At 42.2% G+C, this 12,880-nt stretch overlaps 1 protein-coding gene across 7 annotated transcripts in view; it reads right to left on the reverse strand.

Moving 5' to 3' along the window:
• apc (APC regulator of WNT signaling pathway) overlaps nucleotides 1-12,880 on the reverse strand; it is a 263,910-nt gene that overhangs the window by 195,437 nt on the left and 55,593 nt on the right. The window contains exon 1 of one of the 7 annotated variants that reach the window (XM_038805086.1): nucleotides 8,409-8,507. The exons of the other annotated variants lie outside the window; for them this stretch is intronic. The gene's annotated coding sequence lies outside the window, so the exon portion shown is untranslated. Of the gene's footprint in view, nucleotides 1-8,408; nucleotides 8,508-12,880 lie in introns of those variants that run through there. 7 annotated transcript variants of the gene reach the window in all.

A 12,880-nucleotide genomic window follows, 5' to 3' on the forward strand; every position in this document is an offset into this window, starting at 1 on the left:
ATCCCTCTGGGAATTTGTGCTCTTTGGGGCGGTCCTTAGCTTTGGACCCAATAATTCGACTTCGATCACTGCCTTCGATTTTGGCCAATAAAGGGGTGGGTGCCTTGATAGCTGGGTGTGTCCTGAGCGGTCATTGACGTTGGCTGTTTGGGCTTTCTTAGCAAAGGGAGTGGCACCGGTTAGTCTGCATCTGTATCGGTTACCCAAGTAGTCCTTTTGTTCAGGGAAATGGGCCATTAGAATTAAAACGAGTGGGGGTTTCGATCTTGTCTAGCTATCTGGGTTGCAAATACACACACAAGCTCCGAGTGTGTCTGAGCCCTGGGTTGGCCATACTTCCCATGGTCCTTTGCAGGTGGCCATCTGAGATGGCTATAAGTCTGGGCTGAATATGACTCAATTCATGCTGTAACATGTATTACAGTACATAACTAAAGTTATTGACCCATCAGCAGCAGCTATGTACTAGATTATCCCCTCTAAAATGTGTTTACCAAGTGTAATAAGAATTGGCTCCACCAATTAAATGCGAGCGACATGATGGCACAGTGGTTAACACTGCTGCCTCACAGCGCCAAGGACCCAGGTTCCATCCCGGCCCCAGGTCACTATCCGTATGGAGTTTGCACATTCTCCCCGTATCTGCGGAGTCTCATCCCCACAACCTAAAGATGCGCAGGGTAAGTGAATTGGCCACATTAAATTGCCCCTTAATTCGAAAAAAAATAATTGGGTACTCTAAATTTATTTATTTTTTAAAAACTTATTAGACACAATGATTTATTACAACTATTTACCAAATGCTTAAACATACTCAGCTCTAGGGTCCAACTGCCAGGACAAGTCCCCAACACGCCCCTGTGAAATTCTAACTCTGTCCCTAATTGGAATTGTGGGTCACATGACCTCATCCCTCAGAGAATATCTTAAAGGGGCTAACTACTACACCAAGCACAATCAAAGCGTGTTCTCTCACATCAAGAATCACAATGATTCAGTCCACTTAAGGGCCTTTTCCTATCCAGCCTCAATTTTTAGGCTGGCAGGTGTCAGTTGGAGCAGAGTGCCAAATAGAAAAAGTTAATGATCACGATCTCATGCAGCAAGGGGCAGAGTCCTCAATCTGAAGGTCTCTTCAGATTGGGTGCACCCATTCCTCAGACACCTGGGAGCTCCGGCTCTCACTCCACCCCCTGCCTATCTTCAACACCGGGACTGCCCAACTCCTGACCCCCAGGGCATCCCCTACATTCCCAGCCCCAGGACCCTGGTACTTATCCAAGTGCAGCCCTGAACCTAGGCTCAGGCACGGCTCTGCAGTACCTCTTCCGGTCACTGCACCACTCTGCCAGAGGGCTGGAGAGCTGTTAGCCAATATGATTGGTCAACAACTCTCCAAGGCAGGACTTCCGTCCAAAGACAGGCAGGAGTCCAGCCTGCTGCCAATCAATGTTTAATTGAGCGCAAAATGGCAGTGGGCCTGTCAGAGCCGACGGGGATGCATTCCCCACTGACTCTCGTCCAGCGGGTGCTGAACTCTTGCCATCCTGAAAATTCAGGCCTCAGATTATGGAATCTATCAAAGGGATCTGTCCACAATACAAAGCCGCGCTCCTTTAAATAAGAACATGAAAAGAATTGTAACCCTTTTTCTATTACTTCTTTCCACAGCATTAATTGCTTTGTTAGTCCTGGCACTCATTTTCCTGCCAAAGCCTCTGTCAAATTATGGCAACTATTTCAGTTCCAAGATACGTTTTCTGCATCTTTATCAGGTCCAACTTTTGATCATCATTTTGATCATCTCTGCCTTTCACTAATTAATATTTCAAATGTACTTCACTGGACTTCAAAACTTATGACAAAATCACTCCCATAATACATGACAAATGCACAATTAAATTATGCAATTTCGATTTGTGATATTCTTGTACTCTTGATTTCCCCTTCCATAAATAGTTTGTCTCATGTTTCAAATATTGGTCCTGAAATATTTCCAAAACTTGAGAAATAAATAATCCCAAAAATTTATAGGAATCATTTATTCGCAAACTCCTCTGAAATTCAACCAATTACATTTGTCTGAAGATAGAAACTCATTAATTGCTGTTTAGTTTGTTTTTAAAAGGTATTTTCTTTCAAACATGTTCAATATAGTAACACAACCTTAACATCCAACAGAGAGCACAGTTTGTAGTTTTTTCCCCCCATCCACTCTGCCAGCGCACCCCCCCCCCCCCCCCCCAACATGTACCTCAAAGCCCTCCTCTGAGCCCCGAGGGCAAATTTGATTTTTTGCAACCTAAGAAAACTGTACAAGTCTCCCAACCATGCCGCACCCCCGGTAGCATAGCTAACCTCTAGTTCAAAAGTATCCATCGCCGGGCAATCAGAAAGGCAAAGGCCATGACATCCCAGAGTAATACTCATGGCCCTCAATAAAAATTACCCAAAGTTTATCCAGGTACAATACCCCAAACTGGTACAACACTGCCTTGGCATTGTTGAATCCCGCCCATCTCTTGGCCAGCTCTGCACCAATGGTCTGATAAATCCGTATTACGTTTCTTTCCCAATCACATTCCGCTGCGCTCTGGCCCACCTCAGGATCTTCTTCTTGTCCTGGAACATGTGCATATGCACAATCTGCAGTGGCTCCCCCACTCTTGGCTTTGGCCTCAGGGACCTATGGGCCTGAACCACCTCCGTGGTGTTGTCCACCAACCTGGCCAGCATCCTCGTGACATAGCCCGTTGCACTCGTTCCCTCCACTCCCTCTGGTGGACTCACAACCCTAAGATTTTGCAACTTGGACCAGTTTTCCTGGTCCTTCGCCTTTGTTCACAGAGTCTGGCACATGTCCTCCAGGATCGGCATCTACGCATCCAGTGACACAATCCGCTCACTCTGGTGTGACACCACCTCCTCGACCTTTTGGATTGTCGCTCCCGGCACCTCCAAGTTCTTCTCCATCCGTGCCAAAGTCCTGCGGAGAGATGCCACTGCCCTCTCAATCGCCTTTGATCAGCCGCTCTGCATTTCTTTACGCTGATACTGAAATTCGTCCTTAATGAAGTTCATCAACTGCTCCATTGGCAGTTTTCCAGTCAACGATGACCCTTCCCCACCCACCCCCTCTACCATTTTTGCAATTGATACTGCGCCACAAGTCTCCTCCAATTCTTTAGCCAGGGCTCTCACTGTCTTCTGTCCAATTTAATAACCCACAGACATTCCCATCCAGGGAAGAACTGATCTTCCTATGCGCTCCGTACAGCTTTTCTGCTGAAATTCACAAGGTTTGGGTAAAAGGGACTAAACCCAACATCTTCAAGCAGAAACTACAACGCGTGTGACCACTCACTCCATGGCCGCCACAGGATGTCCCCACAAAATATCCTTTCAGGTCACTACTGAAATTGTAAAATGAAAACTCTCTTCAATGGCGTATTGTTATCACTTGTAAAAAGCTTTTCTGTTAAAAATTATTTAATTAGGAAACATACAAATGACGAGAAGCCCCAACAACTCGTTTGAGTTATTGTATTATTTGAAACCATATCTTACCAGAAATGAGAAAACATCATACTGGTAAAATAAACAAATTCAATTTGATCAAATTTATAATTGTAGAAAACACATCATACTGTAGAACAACCAAGAGTCCCAAAACATGTAAAGTAGTAACTACCAGCAAACATTTAAGAAGGCTCTGCATATGCTCTTACCCTATTTTGAGATAAACAAAATAAAGACAAATAATAGACAAATTAAAGGGACATCCCCTTTAAAGGGGTACTATTTTTAAAAAAACAAATCACAAATGAAACTTAAAACATCAAACCAAAATGTGATTAAGAGGATTGATAAAGACGGGGGACCTGTCACATTTTTATAGCAGTTTGAGTAACGCAGCGAATTGCCTGGTCTTGCCAAATGCAGGTCCCTGTTGTGAACTGAATTGAAGGACCAGATACCCTGCTTAAGTCTAACTAGGGAACGTCTCGCTGTACCAATATTGATATTTCAATGGAGGTAATCGGCTATTGTTCAGGTGAGAAATTCAAGGGGTAGCACTGTGACACAGTGGTTAGCACTGCTGCCTCATGGCACCAAGGACCCGGGTTCAATCCTGGTCGTGGGTCCCGTATGTGATGTGCGCACACTCTCCCCGTGTCTGCGTGAGTCTCACCCCCACAACCCAAAGATGTGCAGGGTAGGTGAATTGGCTATGCTAAAGTGCCCCTTAATTGTGGGGACAAAAATGGGCACTTTAAATTTAGGGGGAAAAAAGATGAGAAATTTAATAGAGAAGTCATCTAACAGGTTAATGCTGAAAAAAATATATCACAACAAGAACCATAAACATTATTAGGAAAATGATTTGGGGCCACAATATTCCTTGAAGAAATTTTCCAACAGTTTTCTGAAGCCTCCATTGTACATAATGTACACAATTTGGGCTACCTGTACTAAATACCTTCAAAGAAAGATGGTTATGGCAAGCTAGCCATACATTGACACAGGTATGAGTGAATTAGTGCAAAGGAAAATATTAAAATTATCTCAGCAAAAGAGCTTGACAGAAAATGGTAGCCATATGTTACTTTGAAATCTCATTGTTGTGAATCAATAATTTAGCTGGTTTTAATTTATTTAAAGCTTTCCTCCCATCAAGGGGAAACCATTTTCTATTTGTTTACCTGTCTATACTACCACCAAATTTAATATACATTTTTTGCATAGAATTATGTACAGTTGATAAATAAAACTACAATTTATTAAAATATTCAAACAGCATAGCCTTTGAGTTTTAGGTGATTTGTGTGATCAGAACTCGAGAGAAAAGACAAGGCATTATTTTGACTTTAAACTGTTCCAACAGTCTACTGTCTTTAAAGATGCTGCCTGGCCTACATCTATTTCCAACATGTTATGGTTTTGTTATCCATCAACATTTTGCACCTTACAAACTACATAAAATGGCCTCAATAATACCATGCTAATGACAGTAATTAATATTGCACACTGATGAGATAAGAGCATATTATTAATTCACAAGTAGGCAAGGAAATTCCATTCTGTAACAGAATTCAAATAAATCCAATCCCAATACTGTTTTAGAATTGAGCGCAAAAGTCAAAATTATTATTCTGGCCAAAAACTCAGTTTCATTGGGTGAAGAGAAACAGGTTTGAAGTTTGACTGCAGTAAATTTCCAATCTTTACGGTGAGATATTAAATTAAAACAGGAATTTTCAACTAAAACAGGAATTTTCAAAGTCGGAGGCGCGACCCCGGGTGTCGGGAGGATCGCGGAGCCATCCGTCCGTCAGAGTGCTCCCGATTGTGCAAATTTGCGCGCAACGGCCGGCTTTTAACAATTTAACAGAGTTTTGTGCATGCGCACCGGTGAGCGAGCATGCATATGCAGTGCAGCCGCACTTTTAAAAATGTGTTCGCAGCCTTTTTGAAGGCCGCTAGCAGCCGGCATTGTTAAAAGCCGGCTGCAAAAAGTTCGGGGAGAGTGATGTGATTGGTTGCTTTCTGAACTTTGATGCTGATGAAGTGGAAATCTCTTGCTCCAAGAATGGACAGGATCTGGGTGTCACATTTAAGATTGGGAAAGTCTCGCTGACAGAGCCTTATTTTCGCATGTTCTGTACCACAATTGTGCTGTGGAGCTTAACTTTGGACAGATGGAGACTCCATACCTTCCGACACCGGAAGGCTTCACCTTCATCCAATAGGTTCCATTGGAGAAGCGTGTATCAGGGCCAAAGGGACCCAAAACCATTTCCTCCATTTTGCCAGCAGCAAACAAGGTAAGAGAAAATGGTGGGTCTCAAAGGTCGGCCCGCGTGGGCCACGAAAATCGGCCCGCATGGGTCGCGAAGATCGGCCCGCATGGGTCGCGAAGATCGGCCCGCATGGGTTGCGAAGATCGGCCCTCATGGGTCACGAAGATTGGCCCGCATGGGTCGCGAACGTCAGCCCGCATGGGTCACGAAGATTGGTCAAAATGATTCCCGGAAACAAAGTTTTAAAAACACCTTTAAAATATACTTTCTCCGGTAGAGATGAAGATTTTATGGCATTATTTCAAAGAAGAGCAGGGAAGTTTCTCCCTGGTATCCTGGCCAATATTAACCCTTCAACCATTATCACTAAATTAGAGTATCTGTTCATTATCTCATTCCTGTGTTGTGACCTTGCTGTGCCGAAATTGGCTGCTATACTTTGTACATTACGACAGTGAGTACACATTAGCAGTACTTAATTGGCTGTAAGCACACACTTTGGGATGTTCCTGTTGTGAAAGGTATGACAAAAATGCAACTTTTTTCTTCCAATCTCAGCTCTTGTTCATAGAGCAAATATAGTCAGTCCCTCGCTCTCTTTACAATTGGCCCACAAAGCTAGTGTTAATTAATAGCATTTTCCCATAATCGCTATTGCAGAATTTTATACTATATTCGGCACAAAAACTATTGCAATTTTTTTTAAACAAAAGATTTGCTATGCGGCAATCAGCAGAGAAACCTGGGTTCAATCCTAAATTTATGCCAAGTTAACACACCTTTGCCATGGAAGTTGGAACATTTTGTTACTACTTGACTTTTTGAGGGAGCGGAATGAGCTGTGGTTCGCATCTTATTGCTATTCAATGGCTTTGCTAGAAAATATGCAAGTGTAGATGTCAGATAAGGGCGAGGATCAGTTTTAGTTTTTATGCCTTCCACAGAAAAACATCCTGCTAACATTCACTGACTCAGTTCACGCAAAGATTAGCTACATGGACGTAACCTCAAGGCCTGCCAGCATTTGTAGAACAATACCCCAGCAGCAGCCTGATCCTTCAAGATAGAAGAAAAAAGAAAATATTTATCTGCTGTACCCCAAACTGCAAAGTGATGTGCCAATTGAGCTAAATTCATATTACCCAAGTATGGCAATCAGGGAATGATAAGCATTTCACTTTATGCAAGTGTGTGAGGGTGATAAATCCTCAAACAGTTGAGAATAAAGTCATCACCATACATCGATGAGCTACAAAATTCCTATGGATACCAACATGATATCTGTATTTCATGGATTCAGATATGATTTGTCGTTGCTTGAATTTTGGAGCAAACTATATATATATTTTTTAAACAGCACAGTTTTCATTTACATATCAATTCTTTTGAACAGCATCAAACCATTATAGAATATTTCTGGGTAATCCCTTCAACATAATTTTGAGGGCAACTATAAGAATTAGATTTCTAGATCGGGATCAAATTATAAAAAAATTAGCCACACAATTCAAATAGATTCTCACAAAAATAAAACACTAATAACATTCTAACATTATGTGCTGCAATTCAGCTGTACACAAGCCTTTATATTTCTTTATAGGCTTCGTAAAAATTCTCCATTTTAATTCACAATCCTAAAACATCAGGGGAAAAAGGTTTATGGCATTCACTTGCATGTGAGTGCATAACAACCAGATTATTATACTTTGCGTTCTATTGCCGACATCTATTGAGAAAAATCCTATCTGTTTTAAATGACAGTTCATAAATAATTTAACAAGATTTTCTGAGCATTCAGTTCAAAGCGCAGATTTCAGCTGAGCTATTGTGCTGTTTCATACAAAAGAAATTACAACAGCTGTTTTTCCTTTCCATAAAACCTAATTTAATCTTGCTAACATTGCCTCATTTCAGTTCAAATAATGGCACACAAGACATTTTTCTCATTATTAGGGTTTCCATTATAACACACTAAACCAGAGTTCCCAAATATTTTTTTTTCATCAGCAATGCAGCAACATTAGCTCTTACACAGCTTTTAGAACCAAAATTAAAATCAGCTACAAAAAGCACTGTTCAGCTGCTATAAAGACACAGCATGGCATCATTAAAACACAAATATCTTATTCTTAGAATAGGAAAAACCATGAAGTGCATAAACTGATCACCAGATTTACCAAAAATGAAAGAAGGCAAATTACAATTTTCACAACCTCTGCGTCAAAACCTGGTATGGACAACTGCAATGTAACCTCAGCTTATTCACCAATCAAGCAATCTGCTTTAGTCTCTGTATTCCTAACGAGAATAAACAAGGATTTCATTTAGTATCTGGTTGTTTAAATTTTTTGGGTTTCATTTCAATTTCCTGAGACACTGTCTTCTGCTTAAACACCATCAATCCTTTTACACAGTACAATGTCTCCTTCTTTCCCAACCCTCCTTTTTAAGAGTAGGAAAAGCTGATGTGCACAAAATAAAACCATATCTGATCTACTGTAATAGAAAATCCATTCAACAATAAATACCACAGTGTTAGAATTATACATAACCTTCTGGCAATAAAACACAGTAATTCTATTTTTTAAAAATTGATTTTTCACCTACCCCATTTCTGAAACAGTGTATACCTCCATTTTTTCCACCCTTCCCTGTGTTAAAACACAAGTGAATACAGCCATTCTACTCACGTGTCTACTTAATCATCCAATCAGATTGCAGACAATCTCCTTTAGTTCTGGAGGATATTTGCTGGCCTTCATCCAGAAGATTACACAGCTGCTTCCCATAGTCAATTAAATCCCTGTCTATATGAGTGGTAGAGGCTGTTTGCTGTAGCAGATGACTGGCACAAGGCCAAAAGGTCCAAGTGGCTAGAAGGTCACACCAGCTGTCACCAAGGCTCGGAAGTAACAGCAATTTATAAAACCAAAATCGCAACATGCATTTGCTCAAATCAGCTTTCTCTCACCTTTGACAAAATACCCAAATCTATCCACCAAACTGGTATTCTAACTGGTTGAGAATCACAGTCAGTCATTATGACACAGAAAGAAGATATTAAGCCCATTGTGTCCTTGCAGTTTCTCTGTAAAGCAAAACACTCAGTCCTATTCCCCCACTCTATCCCCAGACCTTGAAAGTTTGCTTCCTTGAAGTGCCTATCCAATTTCCATTTGAAATCACATTGTCTCAACTTCCAACATGTTCATAGGCAGCAAATTCCAGGTCATTTCCACTCGTTGCATAAAACAATTCTTCCTCACATTCACTCCCCCCCCCCCCAACCCCCCTCACCTCTTGCACAAAACATTACATGTGTCCGCAAGTCTTTGTAATGGGAACAACTTTTCTTTGTCCAATTTAGAATAAAAGCTGTCATAGGAACTTAAAAAATAGGAGGGATGGACCACATGGTTCATCGAGCCTGCTCTGCCATTCAATGCGATAATAGCTGATCTTGGGGCTTCAACTCCATTTTCTCACCCACTTCCCAAATCTCTTCCCTGAGAGACCAAAGATCTGCCTATCCAACCTTAAATGTATCCAACGATATAGCACCCACAACCCTCTGGGGTAGAGAATTCCAAAGATTCACAACTCTTTGAATGAAGAAATTGCTCATCTCAATTCTAAATGATCGTCCTCTTATTCTGAAAGTGCCCCCGTATTTTAGATTTCCCGACCAACGAAAGCTATCTCTCTGTGTCCACTTAGAACAGGGGTGGGCAAACTTTTCCGTGCAAGGGCCACATTCAGAAATTCACAATTTTAAAGGGCCGCATAATATTAATAGTCCCGGTTGTAACCAATTAGCGTGCGGCATATACCTCAGCGCTTCCCCCGGCGGCATCCTGCCTTTAGCCCTCTTTATCTCTACTTTTCAAAAATGGCGCTTCACACGGTTATGATTCTGGGCGCCTCATATAGAACATAGAACAGTACAGCACAGAACAGGCCCTTCGGCCCTCAATGTTGTGCCGAGCAATGATCACCCTACTCAAACCCACCCTATACCCGTAACCCAACAAACCCCCCCACCCCCCCCCCCTAACCTTACTTTTTAGGACACTACGGGCAATTTAGCATGGCCAATCCACCTAACCCGCACATCTTTGGACTGTGGGAGGAAACCGGAGCACCCGGAGGAAACCCACGCACACATGGGGAGGACGTGCAGACTCCACACAGACAGTGACCCAGCCGGGAATCGAACCTGGGACCCTGGAGCTGTGAAGCATTTATGCTAACCACCATGCTACCGTGCTGCCCAAATCCCTTCAGAATTATGTTGGTTGCAATGAGATCACCTCACAATCTCCTAACCTCCAGAGAATACAAACAAAATTAACTAGTTTTTCATCATGAAACAATCCTCTCATCCCAGTCTAATAAAAAAAAACACAAATTATGCAAAGTATAATACTGTGGATGCTGGAAACTTGAAATTTTTTTAAAAACTGCTGAAAAATCCAAACGGCTAAGACAGCATCGATGGAGAAAACGGAAGTTCCAAGCTGAGATGACCTTTCATCAGAATCAAATTATAATGCATCCCAATACTGTATTGCCATCAGCTTCGGCTGCTGCGTACCCCTTTTAAGTACGCAAAGGCTGGGAACAGTAGACAAGACAGAAGTTCCAAACAAGTTAGTGGGACAATGGATCAGAAGGGCAATGTGTGACACATTCAGGGCACAGTCATGATGCTTAATAGGTAAATGGTCAGTCACCTCTGAAGAGGGGTGGTAGATATAGGACAGATGTCAGAGGCAGTTTCTTTACTCGGAGAGTAGTAGGGGTGCGGAACGCCCTGCCTGCAACAGTAGCAGACTCGCCAACTTTAAGGGCATTTAAGTGGTCACTGGATAGACATATGGATGAAAATGGAATAGTGTAGGTCAGATAGGCTTCAGATGGTTTCACAGGTCGGCGCAACATCGAGGGCCGAAGGGCCCGTACTGCGCTGTAATAGAACATAGAACAGTACAGCACAGAACAGGCCCTTTCGGCCCTCGATGTTGTGCCGAGCAATGATCACCCTACTCAAACCCACGTATCCACCCTATACTCGTAACCCAACAACCCCCCCTTAACCTTACTTATTTAGGACACTACGGGCAATTTAGCGTGCCCAATCCACCTAACCTGCACATCTTTGGACTGTGGGAGGAAACCGGAGCACCCGGAGGAAACCCACGCACACACGGGGAGGACGTGCAGACTCCACACAGACAGTGACCCAGCCGGGAATCGAACCTGGGACCCTGGAGCTGTGAAGCATTTATGCTAACCACCATGCTACCGTGCTGCCCCTATTAAAGGCAGTGATACATCGCTTAAGGAAAACCTTGCAGAAGCAGGTCAGACTTTACGGAACCTATATATTTGAGATAGGGACTCCATATTTTTGGGAATTAATCGATTTGGACTGGGGGTACAAGTCAGGAATTCCATTGGGATACATTCCATGATAATTTTATGTCAATTCTGAACTGAAGAAGCTTTATCATTAATCCAGGAGCAGAGGATATTCTTCCGTACCTTAAATGTTATGATATTATACAGTCTTTTTCCATTAGCATCCATAATCTTTCTATCTGGGAACCCCCAGAATTATAAATAAAGGATTAAATTTGGAAGTCTCATCAACTATTTTCTCAAGCTCTTTATACACCAGATCAGTAAGATTTAATTTTGGCACAGGACCATACACACAATGTATATAGTCTCCCTTGACTACTTTGGACTTTTAGCACAGTGAGGATATGGTAGGTCAAACCTGTCTCTTAAGCTTGGCATGATATTCACATGGTGTAATATTTTGAACCGTGTTTCCTTTGTTATATTACAGACAGATTCTGCTGGCATTTTCCCATAGCGTGGCATGGTGGCACAGTAGTTAGCACTGTTGCCTCAGTGCCAGAGACACGGATTCAATCTCAGCCTTGGGGGAGTGTGTGGAGTTTGCACATTAGCCCCATGTCTGCGTGGGGTTCCTCCGGGTGTTCCGGTTCACTCCCACAGTCCTAAGATGGGTGGATTGGCCATGGTAAATTTCCCCTTAATGTCCAAAAAAAGGTTAGGTAGGGTTACTGAGATAGGGTGTGGTCGTGGACCACGGTTGGGTGCTCTTTTGGCGGGTTGGTGCAGATACGATGGACTGAATAGCTATCATGAACATTGGCAGGGATAATGGACAACCCTGTCTAGTCCTTGTCTGAAGACTAAAATTGTCAGATCTGTAACTGCTTGAAGAACTGCTGCCAGTGGATTTTTATAAAGCATTTGTATCCACTTCAGAAACTCCCCTCCCAACCCAAACTTCTGCAGCATATAAAATAAATAATTCCATTCCACCTGGTCAAAAGCTTTCTCTACATCTAAAGAGATCACAAAACCATCTAATGCCTGTTTTTGAAATAACTGAATGATATTTAATAATCTCCTGACACTGTTCCATGAATTCTGGTCCTTTAAATACCCAGTCTGATCACCCTGGATGATCATCGGAAGGATTCCCCGTATAAATTAAGTAATTCCATTCCACCCCGCCGAAAGCTTTCTCTGCAGCTAAAGAGATCACTAAACTATCTAATGCCCGCTTTTGAAAGACCTGAATGATATTTAATAATCTCCTGACACTGTTGCATAAACAGCCTTACAAATTAAAACATTGAGATTCTGGCTCAGTATTCCAGCCACTGTTGGGATCTGACCAAGCATCCGTAATAATAAGAAGGATTCCCTCTAGATTCAACGCCTGCACCTTGGACAACAATTTCAAATTCACATTCAGGAGTGAGATTGGCCTATAGGATGCACACGCTTCAGGATTCTTACCAGTTTTCAAAATTAAGGAAATATTTGCTTCACAAAGTGACTGCGACAGAAGAGCTGCTTCAAATTAGTAGCTACACATACCAATCAATGGATTTATCAGAAAGTCTTTCAATTCTTTTTTCTTTAAATTTAGAATACCCAATTATTTTTTTTCCCAATTAAAGGGCAATTTAGCATGGCCAATCCACCTAACCTGCACATCTTTGGGTTGTGGGGGTGAAACCCACTCAGACATG

This window comes from Scyliorhinus canicula, chromosome 8, assembly GCF_902713615.1.
Source record: "Scyliorhinus canicula chromosome 8, sScyCan1.1, whole genome shotgun sequence".
Lineage (NCBI taxonomy): Eukaryota > Metazoa > Chordata > Chondrichthyes > Carcharhiniformes > Scyliorhinidae > Scyliorhinus > Scyliorhinus canicula.